Source organism: Rhinolophus sinicus, chromosome 18 (genome assembly GCF_057876585.1).
Source record: "Rhinolophus sinicus isolate RSI-liver-muscle chromosome 18, RSI-T2T, whole genome shotgun sequence".
NCBI lineage: Eukaryota > Metazoa > Chordata > Mammalia > Chiroptera > Rhinolophidae > Rhinolophus > Rhinolophus sinicus.
In genome coordinates, this window is record NC_142518.1 from 91,316,203 (window position 1) to 91,325,641 (window position 9,439).

The following is a 9,439-nucleotide window of genomic DNA, read 5'->3' on the forward strand; positions in this document are numbered from 1 at the left end:
AACTGAAGCCCTTTGCTCTACGTTCAGGAACACGACAGGGATGTCCCCTATCACCTCTGCTTTTCAACATAGTGTTGGAAGTCCTTGCCAGAGCAATCAGGCAAGAGAAAGAAATAAAATGCATCCAAATTGGGAATGAAGAAGTTAAATTATCACTCTTTGCAGATGACATGATGCTATATATAGAAAACCCTAAAGACTCCACCAAAAAGCTATTAGAAACAATCAACGAATACAGTAAAGTTGCCGGCTACAAAATCAACGCACAAAAGTCCATTGCCTTCCTATATACTAACAATGAAATCTCAGAAAAAGAAATACAAAAAACGATTCCTTTTGCAATTGCAGCAAAAAGAATAAAATACCTAGGAATAAACTTAACCAAGGATGTGAATGACCTATATGCTGAAAACTATAAGACATTTTTGAAAGAAATTGAAGAAGACACAAAGAAATGGAAAGACATTCCGTGCTAATGGATTGGAAGAATCAACATAGTTAAAATGGCCATATTACCCAAAGCAATATACAGATTCAATGCAATCCCCATCAAAATCCCAATGGCATATTTTAAAGAAATAGAACAAAAAAATCATCAGATTTGTTTGGAACCACAAAAGACCCCGAATAGCCAAAGCAATCTTAAGGAAAAAGAACTATAATGGAGGTATCACACTTCCTGACTTTGGCTTGTACTACAGGGCTACAATCATCAAAACAGCATGGTATTGGCAGAAAAACAGACACATAGACCAATGGAATAGAATTGAGCACCCAGAAATAAAAGCACATAAATATGGACAGATAATTTTTGACAAAGAATCTAAAAACATACAATGGAGGAAAGACAGCCTCTTCAATAAATGGTGCTGGGAGAATTGGATAGCCACGTGCAAAAGAATGAAACTGGACTGCTATTTGTCACCATGTACCAAAGTTAATTCAAAATGGATCAAAGACTTAAGCATAAGACCTGACACAATAAAGTGCATAGAAGAAAACATAGGTACTAAACTTATGGACCTTGGGTTCAAAGAGCATTTTATGAACTTGACTCCAAAGGCAATGGAAGTAAAAGCTAAAATAAACGAATGGGACAATATGAAACTTAAAAGCTTCTGCACAGCAAAAGAAACCATTGACAAAATAAAGAGGCCACCAACTGAATGGGAGAAGATTTTTGCAAACAGTGCCTCCGATAAGGGGCTAGTATCCAGAATATACAAGGAACTCATGCAACTCAACAACAAAAAAACAAACAACCCAATTGAAAAATGGGCAGAGGACTTGAAGAGACATTTCTCCAAAGAGGACATACAAATGGCAAATAGACATATGAAAAAATGCTCAACATCACTAATCATCAGAGAAATGCAAATCAAAACCACAATGAGATATCACCTCACCCCAGTCAGAATGGCTATCATCAACAAGACAAATAATAACAAATGTTGGAGAGGCTGTGGAGAAAAAGGAACCCTCATACACTGTTGGTGGGAATGCAGACTGGTGCAGCCATTATGGAAGGCAGTGTGGAGGTTTCTCAAAGAATTACGAATAGAATTGCCATATGACCCAGCAATCCCTCTCCTGGGTATCTACCCAAAAAAATCTGAAAACATTTAGAGATAAAGACACGTGTGCTCCAATGTTCATTGCAGCTTTGTTTACGGTGGCCAAGACATGGAAACAACCAAAATGTCCTTCGATAGATGAATGGATAAAGAAGTTGTGGTATATATACACAATGGAATACTATTCGGCGGTAAGAAAAGATGATATAGGAACATTTGTGACAACATGGATGGATCTTGAGAGAGTAATGCTGAGCGAAACAAGTCAGACAGAAAAAGCAGAGAACCATGTGATTTCACTGATATGTGGTATATAAACCAAAAACAACAAAAGAACAAGACAAACAAATGAAAAACAAAGACTCATAGACACAGACAATAGTTTAGTGGTTGCCAGAGGGTAACGGGCGCGGGGTGTTGTGGGTGGGAGATGAGGGTAAGGGGGATCGAATATATGGTGATGGAAGGAGAACTGACTCTGGGTGATGAACACACAATGGGATTTATAGATGATGTAATACAGAATTGTACACCTGAAATCTATGTAATTTTACTAACAATTGTCACCCCAATAAATGTAATAAAAAAAAAAGATACAACATCCATTTATGATTAAAACACTTAACAAAATAGGTATAGAAGGAAAATACCTTAACATAATAAAGGCCATATATGACAAGCCCTCTGATAATCTCATAATTAATGGAGAAAAACTGAAGCCCTTTGCTCTATGTTCAGGAACACGACAGGGCTGTCCCCTATCACCTCTGCTTTTCAACATAGTGTTGGAAGTCCTTACCAGAGCAATCAGGCAAGAGAAAGAAATAAAAGGCATCCAAATTGGGAATGAAGAAGTTAAATTATCACTCTTTGCAGATGACATGTTGTTATATATAGAAAACCCTAAAGACTCTACCAAAAAGCGATTGGAAACAATCAACGAATACAGTAAAGTTGCTGGCTACAAAATCAACGTACAGAAGTCCATTGCCTTCCTATATACTAACAATGAAATCTCAGAAAAAGAAATGCAAAAAACGATTCCTTTTGCAATTGCAGCAAAAAGAATAAAATACCTAGGAATAAACTTAACCAAGGATGTGAAAGACCTATATGCTGAAAAGTATAAGACATTTTTGAAAGAAATTGAAGAAGACACAAAGAAATGGAAAGACATTTCGTGCTCATGGATTGGAAGAATCAACATAGTTAAAATGGCCATATTACCCAAAGCAATATACAGATTCAATGCAATCCCCATCAAAATCCCAATGGCATATTTTAAAGAAATAGAACAAAAAATCATCAGATTTGTTTGGAACCACAAAAGACCCCGAATAGCCAAAGCAATCTTAAGAAAAAAGAACAATAATGGAGGTATCACATTTCCTGACTTTGGCTTGTACTACAGGGCTACAATAATCAAAACAGCATGGTATTGGCAGAAAAACAGACACATAGACCAATGGAATAGAATTGAGAACCCAGAAATAAAACCACATAAATAGGTACAGATGATTTTTGACAAACAAGCTGAAAACATAAAATGGAGGAAAGACAGCCTCTTCAATAAATGGTGCTGGGAGAATTGGATAGCCACGTGCAAAAGAATGAAACTGGACTGCTATTTGTCACCATGTACCAAAGTTAATTCCAAATGTGTCAAAGACTTAAGCATGAGACCTGACACAATAAACTGCATAGAAGAAAACATAGGTACTATACTTATGGACCTTGTGTTCAAAGAGCATTTTATGAATTTGACTCCAAAAGCAATGGAGGTAAAACTAAAATAAACGAATGGGACAATATGAAACTTAAAAGCTTCTGCACAGCAAAAGAAACCATTGACAAAATAAAGAGGCCACCAACTGAATGGGAGAAGATTTTTGCAAACAGTGCCTCCGATAAGGGGCTAGTATCCAGAATATACAAGGAACTCATGCAACTCAACAACAAAAAAACAAACAACCCAATTGAAAAATGGGCAGAGGACTTGAAGAGACATTTCTCCAAAGAGGACATACAAATGGCAAATAGACATATGAAAAAATGCTCAACATCACTTATCATCAGAGAAATGCAAATCAAAACCACAATGAGATATCACCTCACCCCAGTCAGAATGGCTATCATCAACAAGCCAAATAGTAACAAGTGTTGAAGACGCTGTGGAAAAAAAGGAACCCTCATACAATGTTGGTGGGGATGCAGACTTGTGCAGCCGTTATGGAAGGCAGTGCAGAGGTTCTTCAAAAAACTACGAATAGAATTGCCATATGACCCAGCAATCCCTCTCTTGGGTATCTACCCAAAAAATCTGAAAACATTTAGAGATAAAGACACGTGTGCTCCAATGTTCATTGCAGCTTTGTTTACGGTGGCCAAGACATGGAAACAACCAAAATGTCCTTCGATAGATGAATGGATAAAGAATTGTGGTATATATACACAATGGAATACTATTCGGCGGTAGGAAAAGATGATATAGGAACATTTGTGACAACATGGATGGATCTTGAGAGAGTAATGCTGAGCGAAATAAGTCAGACAGAAAAAGCAGAGAACCATGTGACTTCACTGATATGTGGTATATAAACCAAAAACAACAATAGAAGAAGACAACAAATGAGAAACAGAAACTCATAGACACAGACAATATTTTAGTGTTTGCCAGAGGTTAAGGGGGATTGGGGGTGGGGGGTGGGAAATGAGGATAAGGGGGATCGAATATATGGTGATGGAAGGAGAACTGACTCTGGGTGATGAACACACAATGGGATTTATAGATGATGTAATACAGAATTGTACACCTGAAATCTATGAATTTTACTAACAATTGTCACCCCAATAAATTTAATAAAATTTTTTAAAAAAACTAAAAAAAATAATAATAATTTAAGAACATTGAAATCATACCAAGCATATTCTCTGATCACAAGGATTTGAAATTGGATATCAACTGCAAAAAGAAAGCGGGGAAAAACACAAATATATGGAGATTAAACAACATACTTTTAAAGAACGACTGGGTCAAAGAAGAAGTTAGAGGAGAGATCAAAAGATACATAGAAACAAATGACAATGAAAATACATCCTACCAAAATTTTTGGGATGCAGCGAAAGCAGTTTTAAGAGGGAAATTTATCTCATTACAGGCCTATCTCAAGAAACAAGAAAACTCCCAAATAAACAACCTCATGTAACACCTTAAACAACTAGAAAAAGAAGAATAAGTGAAACCCAAGGTCAGCAGAAGAAAGGAAATAACAAAAATTAGAGCAGAACTAAATGAAATAGAGAACAAAAAGACAATAGAAAAAATTAATGTGACAAAGAGTTGGTTCTTTGAAAAGATTAACAAAGTTGACAAACCCTTGGCTAGACTTACTAAGATAAAAAGAGAGAAGACACAAATTAACAAAATCAGAAACGAGAAAGGGGAAGTTATCACGGACACCACAGAAATACAAAGGATCATCCAAGAATACTATGAAGGACTATATGCCACTAAATTCAACAACCTAGAAGAAATGGACAAGTTCTTAGAAACATATAGCCTTCCAAGGCTGAGCCATGAAGAACTGGAAAATCTAAACAGACGGATCACCAGTAACAAAACTGAATCAGTCATCCAAAACCTTCCCAAAAGCAAAAGTCCGGGACCAGATGGCTTTACTAGTGAATTCTACCAAACCTTCAAAGAGGATCTAATACCAATCCTGCTCAAACTCTTCCAAAAAATTGAAGAAGAGACAGTACTGCCAAACTCATTTTTTGAGGCCAACATTACCCTGATACCAAAACCTCGTAAGGACAGCACAAAAAAAGAAAACTACAGCCCAATATCTCTGATGAATACCTATGCAAAAATCCTAAATAAATTCTAGCAAATTGAATACAACAACGCATTAAAAAGATTATTCATCACGACGAAGTGGGGTTCATCCCCGGGGCACAAGGATGGTTCAACATACGCAAATCCATCAATGTGATATATCACATAAACAAAATAAAGGACAAATATCATATGATTATATCAATTAATGCAGAAAAAGCATGTGACAAGATACAACATCCATTTATGATTAAAACACTTAACAAAATAGGTATAGAAGGAAAATACCTTAACATAATAAAGGCCATATATGACAAGCCCTCTGCTAATCTCATAATTAATGGAGAAAAACTGAAGCCCTTTGCTCTACGTTCAGGAACACGACAGGGATGTCCCCTATCACCTCTGCTTTTCAACATAGTGTTGGAAGTCCTTGCCAGAGCAATCAGGCAAGAGAAAGAAATAAAATGCATCCAAATTGGGAATGAAGAAGTTAAATTATCACTCTTTGCAGATGACATGATGCTATATATAGAAAACCCTAAAGACTCCACCAAAAAGCTATTAGAAACAATCAACGAATACAGTAAAGTTGCCGGCTACAAAATCAACGCACAAAAGTCCATTGCCTTCCTATATACTAACAATGAAATCTCAGAAAAAGAAATACAAAAAACGATTCCTTTTGCAATTGCAGCAAAAAGAATAAAATACCTAGGAATAAACTTAACCAAGGATGTGAATGACCTATATGCTGAAAACTATAAGACATTTTTGAAAGAAATTGAAGAAGACACAAAGAAATGGAAAGACATTCCGTGCTAATGGATTGGAAGAATCAACATAGTTAAAATGGCCATATTACCCAAAGCAATATACAGATTCAATGCAATCCCCATCAAAATCCCAATGGCATATTTTAAAGAAATAGAACAAAAAAATCATCAGATTTGTTTGGAACCACAAAAGACCCCGAATAGCCAAAGCAATCTTAAGGAAAAAGAACTATAATGGAGGTATCACACTTCCTGACTTTGGCTTGTACTACAGGGCTACAATCATCAAAACAGCATGGTATTGGCAGAAAAACAGACACATAGACCAATGGAATAGAATTGAGCACCCAGAAATAAAAGCACATAAATATGGACAGATAATTTTTGACAAAGAATCTAAAAACATACAATGGAGGAAAGACAGCCTCTTCAATAAATGGTGCTGGGAGAATTGGATAGCCACGTGCAAAAGAATGAAACTGGACTGCTATTTGTCACCATGTACCAAAGTTAATTCAAAATGGATCAAAGACTTAAGCATAAGACCTGACACAATAAAGTGCATAGAAGAAAACATAGGTACTAAACTTATGGACCTTGGGTTCAAAGAGCATTTTATGAACTTGACTCCAAAGGCAATGGAAGTAAAAGCTAAAATAAACGAATGGGACAATATGAAACTTAAAAGCTTCTGCACAGCAAAAGAAACCATTGACAAAATAAAGAGGCCACCAACTGAATGGGAGAAGATTTTTGCAAACAGTGCCTCCGATAAGGGGCTAGTATCCAGAATATACAAGGAACTCATGCAACTCAACAACAAAAAAACAAACAACCCAATTGAAAAATGGGCAGAGGACTTGAAGAGACATTTCTCCAAAGAGGACATACAAATGGCAAATAGACATATGAAAAAATGCTCAACATCACTAATCATCAGAGAAATGCAAATCAAAACCACAATGAGATATCACCTCACCCCAGTCAGAATGGCTATCATCAACAAGACAAATAATAACAAATGTTGGAGAGGCTGTGGAGAAAAAGGAACCCTCATACACTGTTGGTGGGAATGCAGACTGGTGCAGCCATTATGGAAGGCAGTGTGGAGGTTTCTCAAAGAATTACGAATAGAATTGCCATATGACCCAGCAATCCCTCTCCTGGGTATCTACCCAAAAAAATCTGAAAACATTTAGAGATAAAGACACGTGTGCTCCAATGTTCATTGCAGCTTTGTTTACGGTGGCCAAGACATGGAAACAACCAAAATGTCCTTCGATAGATGAATGGATAAAGAAGTTGTGGTATATATACACAATGGAATACTATTCGGCGGTAAGAAAAGATGATATAGGAACATTTGTGACAACATGGATGGATCTTGAGAGAGTAATGCTGAGCGAAACAAGTCAGACAGAAAAAGCAGAGAACCATGTGATTTCACTGATATGTGGTATATAAACCAAAAACAACAAAAGAACAAGACAAACAAATGAAAAACAAAGACTCATAGACACAGACAATAGTTTAGTGGTTGCCAGAGGGTAACGGGCGCGGGGTGTTGTGGGTGGGAGATGAGGGTAAGGGGGATCGAATATATGGTGATGGAAGGAGAACTGACTCTGGGTGATGAACACACAATGGGATTTATAGATGATGTAATACAGAATTGTACACCTGAAATCTATGTAATTTTACTAACAATTGTCACCCCAATAAATGTAATAAAAAAAAAAGATACAACATCCATTTATGATTAAAACACTTAACAAAATAGGTATAGAAGGAAAATACCTTAACATAATAAAGGCCATATATGACAAGCCCTCTGATAATCTCATAATTAATGGAGAAAAACTGAAGCCCTTTGCTCTATGTTCAGGAACACGACAGGGCTGTCCCCTATCACCTCTGCTTTTCAACATAGTGTTGGAAGTCCTTACCAGAGCAATCAGGCAAGAGAAAGAAATAAAAGGCATCCAAATTGGGAATGAAGAAGTTAAATTATCACTCTTTGCAGATGACATGTTGTTATATATAGAAAACCCTAAAGACTCTACCAAAAAGCGATTGGAAACAATCAACGAATACAGTAAAGTTGCTGGCTACAAAATCAACGTACAGAAGTCCATTGCCTTCCTATATACTAACAATGAAATCTCAGAAAAAGAAATGCAAAAAACGATTCCTTTTGCAATTGCAGCAAAAAGAATAAAATACCTAGGAATAAACTTAACCAAGGATGTGAAAGACCTATATGCTGAAAAGTATAAGACATTTTTGAAAGAAATTGAAGAAGACACAAAGAAATGGAAAGACATTTCGTGCTCATGGATTGGAAGAATCAACATAGTTAAAATGGCCATATTACCCAAAGCAATATACAGATTCAATGCAATCCCCATCAAAATCCCAATGGCATATTTTAAAGAAATAGAACAAAAAATCATCAGATTTGTTTGGAACCACAAAAGACCCCGAATAGCCAAAGCAATCTTAAGAAAAAAGAACAATAATGGAGGTATCACATTTCCTGACTTTGGCTTGTACTACAGGGCTACAATAATCAAAACAGCATGGTATTGGCAGAAAAACAGACACATAGACCAATGGAATAGAATTGAGAACCCAGAAATAAAACCACATAAATAGGTACAGATGATTTTTGACAAACAAGCTGAAAACATAAAATGGAGGAAAGACAGCCTCTTCAATAAATGGTGCTGGGAGAATTGGATAGCCACGTGCAAAAGAATGAAACTGGACTGCTATTTGTCACCATGTACCAAAGTTAATTCCAAATGTGTCAAAGACTTAAGCATGAGACCTGACACAATAAACTGCATAGAAGAAAACATAGGTACTATACTTATGGACCTTGTGTTCAAAGAGCATTTTATGAATTTGACTCCAAAAGCAATGGAGGTAAAACTAAAATAAACGAATGGGACAATATGAAACTTAAAAGCTTCTGCACAGCAAAAGAAACCATTGACAAAATAAAGAGGCCACCAACTGAATGGGAGAAGATTTTTGCAAACAGTGCCTCCGATAAGGGGCTAGTATCCAGAATATACAAGGAACTCATGCAACTCAACAACAAAAAAACAAACAACCCAATTGAAAAATGGGCAGAGGACTTGAAGAGACATTTCTCCAAAGAGGACATACAAATGGCAAATAGACATATGAAAAAATGCTCAACATCACTTATCATCAGAGAAATGCAAATCAAAACCACAATGAGA